This window comes from Euphorbia lathyris, chromosome 9 (genome assembly GCF_963576675.1).
Source record: "Euphorbia lathyris chromosome 9, ddEupLath1.1, whole genome shotgun sequence".
Lineage (NCBI taxonomy): Eukaryota > Viridiplantae > Streptophyta > Magnoliopsida > Malpighiales > Euphorbiaceae > Euphorbia > Euphorbia lathyris.
Genome location: NC_088918.1, coordinates 19,893,400 through 19,904,668, shown reverse-complemented (window position 1 = coordinate 19,904,668; position 11,269 = coordinate 19,893,400). Strand labels below are relative to the sequence as shown.

General features: G+C 31.5%; 1 long non-coding RNA gene across 1 annotated transcript; it reads left to right on the top strand.

Annotated features, from left to right (window-relative positions):
• The first annotated feature begins 5,910 nt into the window (after positions 1-5,910).
• LOC136205534 (uncharacterized) lies at positions 5,911-10,875 on the top strand. Its single transcript, XR_010675987.1, has 2 exons — positions 5,911-6,368; positions 10,508-10,875. It is a non-coding gene; the product is annotated as an uncharacterized lncRNA (long non-coding RNA).
• The last annotated feature ends 394 nt before the right edge of the window (positions 10,876-11,269 follow it).

Below are 11,269 nucleotides of genomic sequence, written 5' to 3'. Positions count from 1 at the left end.
TTAATTCTTCGATATTTTCATTTTGAAGTAGTTAAAGTTCATTTTGAGGAGTTAGTTAAAGTTTAGTGGTTATAGATGTTAAAAATTGTAAAGTTGAATAACTTTTATACTAAATTTTGAAGTTCAGTGACCGTACTGTTAAAAAAAATTAAAGTTCGGTTGTTATGGATGTAATTTACCCAATTATAAGAGAAGATATGTTGTTGATTGTTAAACGATGTTTGAAATTGTAGCATTAATATAGACTTATTTAAAAAATAGTACCAATTTAGACCTCCATAATGAAACGGGACACGTTATTGATATTACTCTGCTAAACTCTGATTTGATAAATTATGGGGAAATTATGTTAACTTAGTCTAAAATTAATTGTTGAATATATTCTATATAGCTTTTTTTTTTTTTTTTTTTTTTTTGATAAAATATATTCTATATAGCATTAACTGGGTTCAAAAAAACTAATCCAAACGATTAAGGAATAAATTTTATAGTTTTTTATGTTAACTTTTATTCAAACATATTCACGATTTTCTGAATTTAACAAAATTATTATTATTTGAATTTAACAAGTTTTAATTATATTATATAGCTCAATGATCGTATGTTTTTAACATGTGAAATGCTTGTTTTATTATAAGTATACCTCACGAGCAGTAGCAGAGAAAGGCGAAGAGAAGAAAAGGGGAGTGGAGTGGATCAACGTGTCATGTCAGCAATTTGACCTCCTGAAAAGTTAAAAGTTGACCAGTCAAAGCATCATATCATCAATTTTGACTTTTATGCAAATCAAATCACTGATGTTGCACGTTAACTTTGTGTTTACCGGTCATAAATACCGGCTATATATTTTAGTGAGAGATCAACTATAAACTTGTTTTCGCTAATATTAAAAACGTATACCATCAATCTTTATCGTTTTATTTTTTTTTTAAGACGCGTGCAATAAATTTTCTGTATTCAAAACTAGTGATTAATTAATTACATTTTGTGCAAGTTTAGGGGCTAACTGAATTTTTTATGCAAGTTGAACGGGTTATCGGAACACTTTAAAAGTTCAGAGGGCCAATCAAATTTTTTGAACAAATTTAAAAGAAAAATAATATATTAAGCCGAAAAATAACATTTTTGGTCTCTGAATTGCCTAATCTGTGCAGTTTTGGTAAAAATGAATGTATACATACTTGCTAATGTGTTAAAAACAATTAATATATAAATGAGCATTTAAGGATGTTGAAATCCATAATAGTATAGATGTGAAAGTGGAAGTATGAAAAATAGCATAATTGAACTATTTGTTATTTATTATGGGATTGTTTTGATAAATAAAAATTAATCAGGAGCTTTTTGATATAAATTTTAAATAAATGCATAAGCTGATCTTTTTTTAATAAATACTCAATAACAGATACACACTAACAAAAACCAAAAGTATAATTGAGAAGAATTAGATAATTATAATTGAAATCATACTTTAATTAATTTTACAATGAACTTTGAGAAAAAAAAATAAAAATAAATTCCTAATCTAATTGTACATCATTCTTTTTTATTATAACTCATAATCTGGATATCGCTATAAGGGATTCTAAAGGATGGAAGAGTAGCAATTTGTCGGGTAAATGGATCAAAGAGGATCACGTCTCTGTTGCAAGTTTCAACAACTAACTTGCCATGCCTCCAACAACCTAGTATTTTCTTCATCGGTACATTATTAAGCGATCCAATGCTTATTAGCTTTATCCAAGATTCTTCTACACCAATTTTGAGCAACACCGATATCTCATGCACTGGTTCCACAGCTTCGGGAGTAACACATATAGCCACATGCTTATTTAGCACGAAAAAATTGATTCCAAACCAACCAGTTTGGTTTCTAAGATTGATGCTATACGGTATAACACTAGTTTTAAATAACTCAAGATTCACGTCAAATGACACAATCACATGACGAATCATACGATCCGGGAAATATTTGTAAGTCATTGCTAACCAGTGAAACAGTTTGCCATCGAAGTGGATAGGAGTCATGTTGGACAAAATTACTCTACAAGGATAATCAAATTTTTTCCATGAATCATTCCTAAAGCTATATAACTCAACCACGTTTCCACCACGCCCAGCTCGTGTATGGAAAATTTTAACAACTTTATAATCATTAGCCTTAGCATCAAAGCAAAACCCAACTTTGAAAAATCCATCATGATCTGTATAACCATTAGATTCGGGTAAAACCTTGATTTCTTTAGTAGTAGAATTCCATATAAAAATCTTACTCATACTATCAGTAAGACAAACTAAACCATTACAGCAGCCCGCGGCTCTGATAAACTTACGGTGTCTAATTTCCCCAGAAGGAGTAAAAGAAATAGAATGATCATGAGAAATTAGATTGAAATAATTACGACATGTAACGTCATCGCGACACGTGATAAGGAGTTGAAGATCATCTTCATTGTTATCATCATCAGAATTGATCAAAGTAAGATTTTGATAGATAAAAATAGGATCCGAAAGAAGAGAATACCAAGTTTTGCAGACGCTTCTGAATCGAAAACAAGTAATAATAGGCAATCTTAACAATATATTCATCACCATGTCTTCGGGTAGATATAAGTAGACGAGGGTATCCATGGAATTCAGAAATTAACCCTTTCGATCTCAATACTTTCTTGTTGAGGCTTGATGTGTTTTTGTGATTTTGTTTTTTTTTTTGTTTTTTTTTTTTTCTGAAGTATCGGATTTATGAATTTATAGCACCTATTTCCATGAGATGCACCAATTCTAGATTAACTAGGATTTCACAGCATATAGACCCGTGCTAGGGTTTTGTTTTACATTATATAATAATTAATTACAAGGGTAGATTACACCCATGTACACGGACTTTTTTTCTTCTTTTTTTTTTAATTGGATAAGGTGTGAAAATATTATCGATCAATTTTACTAATAGTACAATTTTGGCCCTATTTGGTAAAGAGCGTTTTGGGATAAAAAGAGCGGTTTTGACCAATTTTAGAGGTTTGACCACTGAAACCGCTGATTGGAGTGTTTGGTGGAGAGAAGTTTGGAAGAGAGTTTTGGGATCAAAACGCTAATTTAGAAAAAGCTCTTAAAATGAGCTTTTGCAATTAGCGTTTTAGAATATTAAAATTAATGGACTTCTTTAACCCTAATATATAGACTCCATCTTCTCCTGCGCCAAAATTAATGCCCTTATTCGTCTTTTTGCACAAACCGCTATTATCAATCAGCTAATTTTTACCAAACAGGTCTACACAAACAGCTAGTCAAATCAGCTAATGTAGGGCCCGTTTGTTTTACTTACTGTTTGCTGTTGCTATTTGTTGTTTGCTGTTATGGTTTGCTGTTTGCTGTTGGGAAAAGATGCTTTCCCAAAAAGCAAAGATTCTCGGCTTTTGTAAAAGGCTGCTTTTCAGGTGTGAAAGGCAAACAGGAGGTCACTAACCAAACACCTAATGCTGCTTTTCAGATTTAAAAGGCAAACAAGAGGTTACTAACCAAACACCTAAAACTCTCCCTTTTGAAATGAAAAGGCAAACATGAGCATGAAAATGAGCAACCAAACGGATCCGTAATCAGCTAACAGCTAACAACTAATGTAATTAGCTAACAGCTAACAGCTAATTCCCAAACAGGGCCTCTAACATTAGTAGTAAAGAACAATTTTATCCATAACTTTGATAAGTTAAATCAATTTTAGACATTATTATAAACTACAAATATTTTGTGTTTCTTGTTATGTAAAAATTGCACGTAAGTTGATTTTTAAAAAACAAATTTCATATTTTTTATGATTTAATAATAGAACTTAAGATTAATATTTTTAAATTCGGTGAAATATTTGAATTTTTTTGTCCAATTCACACAAAATACATTATATTTTTTTCTAAATTTTTTTCACGTTTAATCATATGTTTGTGATCTCTTACTAATAAGTGATAAAATGACGCACATGTGAGGTATGGATGACAATATTTATGACCGAAAAGACAATTTAATGTATAATTTCAATTGACTCAAAACATGTCAATGTTAGGGGTAAAATTTCTCTTGGCTGCCAACGTTAAAGGTAAAATTGCACCATTTTAAACATTAAAAGTAAAATTGCTTTTAAGTGTAAATGTTAGGGATATTTTTACACCTTATCCATTTTTAATATAATTATTATTCAACTTCAAAACTTAACATAAAAGGGGTAAATTACATCCATGGTCATTGAACGTTACTCATTTTAACATTGTGGTCATTGAATTTCAATTCTTAACGGTATGACAACTGAACTTTACACCTTTTAACATCGGTTGTCACTCAACGCCTCAAAACGACTGTTGACGACTTCAAAATAAAAAATCTGAAAAGTTAATAGTATTCTAAGTCACTATAATTTTTGAAAATTTTCATTTTTAGATCATTTAGTTGTTGTTTGGTTAGAAGAAAATGAATTTTTAGAGAGAAAAAACTTCAATAAATATGATTTTGAAAAATAAAAAATGTGGTTTCATGGTATATGTTGTTCTGAACAACTTTTAGTTATTAAATATTTTCATTTTCAGGTCGTTAACGGTCATTTTGAGGAGTTAGTTAAAGTTGAGTGGCTATAATATTAAAATGGTAAAGTCCAGTTGTCATGAGTGTAATTTACCCAACATAAAAGCTATTCAACTTTATATTTTTTAACACGTTGGGACAACTAAACTCTAACTAACTCTTCAAAATGACCTTTAACGGCATCAAAATGAAAAACTTTAAGAATTAAAGTTGTCCACGACAATTATCATGAAACCACATTTTTTATTTTCCAAAATTACCATTTTTGAGCTTTCTCGCTCCTAACCAAACAATACATAAATGATCTCAAACCGAAAATTTTCAAGAATTAAAGTTGCTTAGAATATCATTAATTCTCAGAATTTTTTTTTAATTTTAAGATCGTCAACGGTCGTTTAAGGCGTTGAGTAGCCATGTGTGTAAAAGTGTCAAGTTAAGTGGCTTTTATGTTAAGTGTTGAAGTTCAATGGTCATATTGTTAAAAAAACAAAGTTCGTAGACATGAGTGTACTTTACCCTCAAGTATAGCATAATTAAAAATGGGGATAAGGTGAAAAAAAAAGATACCCCTAACATTTTCGGACATGAACAATTTTACTTATAACGTCTAAAATGGTACAATTTTATCCATAACCTTGGCAGTGAAGAGCAATTTTACCCCTAATATTAACAAATTAGATCAATTTCAGACATTATTATAAAATGTAGATATTTTATTATTATTCTGCACCAACTGCACGTGTGTTGATTATAAAAAAATCATATTTTTTATAATTTAATAATAGAATTGAAAATTAAAATTTTTAAATTCGGTAAAATATTTGAATTTTTTTTGTCCATCTCGTACAAAATGCAGTATTTTTTTCTATTTTAATCATATGTTTGTGACTTGTTACTAATTAATGATAAAAATGACGAACATGTGAACTATAGATGACAAAATTCATGACCGAGAAAGACAATTTGATGAATTATTTCTCAAATTGACTTAACTTGTCAACATTAAGGGTAAAATATCTCTTGACTGCCAACGTTAAAGGTAAAATTGCTCGTATCAGTAAACATTAGGAGTATTTTTGCACATTATCCCATTAAAAACGATATATTTGTAACATACAGTTTTGATCACATGAATCTTAATGACCATACAGTATGTGGTCATTCACCTTAATTATAATAAAGGTATATTTATAATATATATATTAAATGTTGAACATGTAAACATAATATCATGAAAAAAGTGTTAAAGCCTTGATTTCTCCAACTAAAAAACTTAAGGGTTTAATTAACAAAAACATGGAAAATCAGGGAGATCGTAGTCGTTTTGTCATTCTGGATCTGTTGAGTGTTGACTTGAACGTCCGGTGCCACCGTCAAAATATCCGTCAAATATTAGGACGGAGAATCACGTTTTTACAACTCCCAATAAAACTCCAAAAATCCGTCCATACCTCTGTTTCAAACTTTCCATACTACTGCTCGTTTTAATCGTTTTTCTTCTTCCCCACCACCATCTTCTCTCCTCCCTCCGGCGGTGGACCATTCTCTCTACATATATATACACACACACACAAATGATCTCTGCAATATTAAAATCATCCCTTTCTCATTCTCTTTTCCTGTAAAGTTGCAATCCTTTTTCTAAAATCTACAGATATGGGTATTGATTTTGAATCTCTATCGGAGGCAACCTCCGGTGCCATTGGCTCGCTGCTTAGTACTACGAACTTGTACCCTCTCGATACGTGTAAGACGAAATATCAAGCTGAGGCTCGAGCTCACGGCAAGCAGAAATACAGGTTCGCCATCTATCTGTCTCTTTCGCACGTTATTTTGGATTACATTTTTGTTGTTTTTTGATTGATCTGTGTATGTCTTATCGTGTCTTATAATCGTGATCGCGCGAGGGGATGAGTTTTCTAGGTTTGATAATTGATCGTGATGTGTGTTGTCTGACTTTTTTTTAATTTGTATTTAGCTTGAGTAGGTGTGTAGGTCTGAATTGAAATTGTTTGGATAAGTAATTGAGTTTTTTTGTATGGTTGTGGAGCTCAAAATTGATGATATTCTAAATAAGGATCTTTTAGCTGTTAGCAATGTGAAGAACAGACCTATTGCAAGCTTTTCAACTGTATGTATTTAAGAAGGAAAGCATAAGGTGATAATTTCAGTCAAGGTCTCTTAATTTTAGATTTGTTGATATCTGTAACTTGTAACTGGTCAGCTGTATCCCTTGCAATGTTAATGAAATTGCATCTTTCTGGATTATGTTTATATGTACATTCCCAGGGTTCATGATTTCAAGTTTTATGGCCTATGTTTAAGTAGCGATGTGCATTTATTGCTGTTGAGATTCTGGTGTACTTAAAGGCGTCATATAGCTCAGTTGTTGAGTTGACACAGGCTGCAACTTCTTTTTCTTTTTGGTCTATGATGTTGGAATATTAGTTCCCGAAATAAGTTGCATTCTTGTCGAGTTTTCGGTTGTGTTTACAGTGGGTAAGGTGATAGTGCAATACTGGTGTTTGTACATGGGATTTTCTGTCAGTTTAATTCAATGCTAAAGCTACTGATTAGTGGTAGAGTTTGGCATGCTTGATGAGGAGGAACTTAGATTGTCGTCCTGTGATCTTATGCTTATGTGATATGGTCAGTTTTTATGCTATTATTCTTTAATGGAGTTAGGGGCGGAGCCAAGGGGGGTAGGAGAGGGTCTCCCGACCCTCCGACCCTCCAGAACACTCTTGACGAACAGCGGTTCAGTCCCGAACAGCTCTTAAAATAGTGAAAATTAGTACTTATAATGTAGGAGGTGATTATATGACATAAAATTGAGTTTGCATAGTTGGTTGTAGTGATAATTAAAGGAATCTCTACATTCAATTCGTCTCTACATAAAATTGTTTTTGGCTGCCAATGTTAAGGGTAAAATTGCACCATTTTATATGTTAGGAGTAAAATTATTCTTAGGTATAAACATTAGAGTATTTTTGTACCTTATCCTTACTTTATATTGAATCTCAGTTGTTTTGTACCTTAATGTTTCAAATTATGATCAAATTTACCCTTATATTATCAAAAATTTGAAAATTTTGATTTGACTACTTTGAATTAAAGCCTTAAGTCGTCATTAAAAAAAAAAATCTTCATACAATGGAGCCCCTCCGGACTTTGAGCTCTGACTCTACCACCAGTGACTAAGATTATCATTTCTCATTAGTCTACTTGTTAATTAATTTTCGAAGTTATTAAAGCAAATAGACTGCGTGTAGACACTTGGAAATGTGTTCATAAAATGATTGTGCATTAAAACTGATAGATGAACCGTCATTTTATTCAATGAAAATCACTCCTTGAGCCGAAGTGCTTATGCTGATGGTAAGCTTAAGCTCCGTTCCAATCCCACGCCGCAGAAGGTGGCTTCTTCACTCCACTTACCAAGGTGAATCCCAGAAAACATGACTTGGCTTGTTCATATCCGAGTTAACACCAACAAAAAGGATCAAGATCTTTCCTTATTATCTGTAATGGTTTTCTTCTATCTCTTGTAGATGGCTGCGCATTAAAAGTCTCTCTCTTTCTTTCTATTTATATTTGTATGGTCTTTCCGTCAATAACTTTTGTGTCGAATTATGATAATTGCTTAGATTTATGTGTTGTTTTTAATATGGCCTGGCATTTTGTGGGTTGCTTAGATTTATTTATGTGTTGTTTTTAATATGGCCTGGAACGAGGTAATATTAGTGGGTGTTGTTATATCAAACCACCAATTCCCACCCTTAATCCCATGAAATGACTAAACTACCTTTATTGGTTTTGGTTTTTGGAATTTTTTTTTTCTCTCTACGAAACACAGGCGTGTGGCTATCACATGCCTCACCACGTGGTGAGGCGTGATAGTCACATACCTCCAGACGTTAATGTCTGGAAATTCCAGACGTTGAAGAACGTCTGGAATTTCCATACGTGATGATGAATCACGTCTGGAAATTCTAGACGTTGTTCAATGTTTGGAATTTCCAAACGTTCATTGAGAATTTCAAATTTTTTTTTTTAAAATTTGAAATTCGCAATGAACGTTTGGAAATTCCAAACATTGAACAACGTCTGGAATTTCCAGACGTGATTCATCATCACGTATGGAAATTCCAGACGTTCTTCAACGTCTGGAAATTCCAGATTCCAGACGTTAATGTCTGGAAATTTTCAGTATTTAAAAAAAAGAAAAAAAGGAAGAAGAAGAAGAAAAGAGAGGAAGAGGAAGAAAAAAAGAGAGGAGGAGGAAGAAGAACAATGGAAGAAGAAGATGGAAGAAGAAGATGGGGAGAAAGAAAAATAAAATAAAATTCGTTTTTCCCAAATTATCCCTCTGCCACGTCATCATTTTAACATTTTCCATCCATTTGGCTTGATTTTGCAAACGGTGACAACCACAGGTAGGCGTTTTGTCACGTCCGTGACTAAATTTCTAGAATTTATATTTTGATATTAGTATATATGATAATTATCAGGTGTATGATTTTTATTTGGTGTTATAGGAAAAGTTTAGAGTTAATTTGATGATTTTATGTGGAAATTAAAAGTTTAGAGTAAGTTTTAAAAGATTATATAAAAATGGAGGATCAAACTGAATCTTTTTCAATTTTGGATATATATCAACCGCAAAATTGATGATGATGATCATCATATAAGTTTTCTTTTTCCTTTTCCTTTTCTTCTCCGCCTCTTCCTTTTCTTTTATCGTTCCTAAGCTGTTTCTCCACCGTTTTTTTGATTTACGGATATTCGACCGTCCGAATCACTCGAAATTGAAACCATAGCATCCTTATACCTAGATCTAAGTCCTAACCAAAGAGTTTTTGAGTTTCGACAATGTTTGGAGGGAAATGGCTTAGACAGAATTTAGAGGCGAATTGAACGGGTTTGTGGTCTTTAATTAGTAGCCAAGGTAAGTAACTATCAACTATATTTTAAGTTTTATGTATATAGATATATATACAATTAAAGAGTTTCAGAAATTGATATTTTAGGGTTATGCAGGAATTTAAAATTAGGGTTTTTCATGATTTGACTTTTTATTGTGAAATTACGGTTCAAATGAAGCTATTGATTATGCTTCTATGTAAATTTCAGATTTTACTTGATTATGTTAATGTAAGGCTTAATTTGGTGATTTATTACGAATTGTTTTTGGATTGAGAAATTGTTACGGTTATTATTGTTATTATTTTGGATTGAAGTCCAAATATGATTTTTATGATACAAAAAGGCTAATTGAAGCCAAATGATTTATGGTGATGAAATAGTTTGGAATTTGATTGTGTTATGATTTTATATCCATCGAGAGCTATCCGGATCGGTGGTTCCATATTTGAAGACCATGTTCAGTGAGGGACATGACATGTGTACACAGTTTGAAAGACCTATTGGGTATGACAAAGAAGTGTCGGGTAAGACCATATGGGATAGGCAATGTTAAGAGACGTCTCGATTATATATGTGGTTATGGATTGATACTTAAGGAGAGAAACTCGAGGATGGATGCAACGTTTTTAAGTTCATTTGGATTATGTTTTCGGTTATGATTGATTTTGATATAAGGTTTTACGTTTGATTAAATACGAGTTGGTTTGATAAAACACTTATTTGATTACAATATTTTATAAGGTTTTGAACTCAAGAATGGAAACAATATTATATATTTTATATGTTTTTGGTTTACTACTTCGACTATATTATGAACTTAAGTTTTGAGTATATTTTATAAGATTTGATGATTATATTATAAACTTAAGTTTTGAGTATATTTTATGAAGTTTTGATTAAATCCCTTTATAAACGTATATATGTAGCTATGTTAAGTAAATATGGTTTTTATAGCTGATAGTTTCTTACTGAGATTTTTGTCTCACGTTTTTAATTGTTTTAATGTTTTTAGGTGAGAAAGTAAAGGATATAGAGAAGGTTTCCGCCCGATTAGGTGAGGTTTGAAAGTTGGCTGCTTATTGTTAGAATTATGATTAGAACTTTGGTATTGCCATTGTAATATAATGATATGTGGATAAATTGGAGACTCATAAATATTGATTATTATCTTTCTATTTCACGCTCGATGCCGATTGAGGTCATTTAGGGTCGGGTGTGACACGTTTGCAACAAAAAATACCACAGGTACCACATCGTAAATCGGCGAAACCACATGGTAGTTTTTTGTAATTAACTCTAGATGTAAGAAAGACTGTTTACATGCTCACGTGTGAATTTATTTTTCCAATTTTACATTTTAATTATTATTATTCCATGGAACCGGACGAATTGACTTGTTGTAATTTTTTAATATTTAGAATTGTTTAGAACTTATTGTTTTTAGGGTTAAGGTGCAAAAATACTCCTAACGTTTTGGGTTAGGAACAATTTTACCCCTAACGTCTAAAATGGTACAATTTTATCCCTAATGTTGGAAGCCAAGAGCAATTTTATCCCTAATATTGATAAATTGGATCAATTTGAGAAATAATTCATCAAACTATTTTCTCGGTCATGAATCTTGTCATCTACACTTTACACATGCGTTATTTTATCAGTAACAAATCACAAATATATGTTAGGATGTGAAAAAATAAAAGAAAAAAATATTAAAAATATATTGTCTTTTGTACGAATTAAAGTAAAAAATTTTAAAAATTCACCGAATTTATAA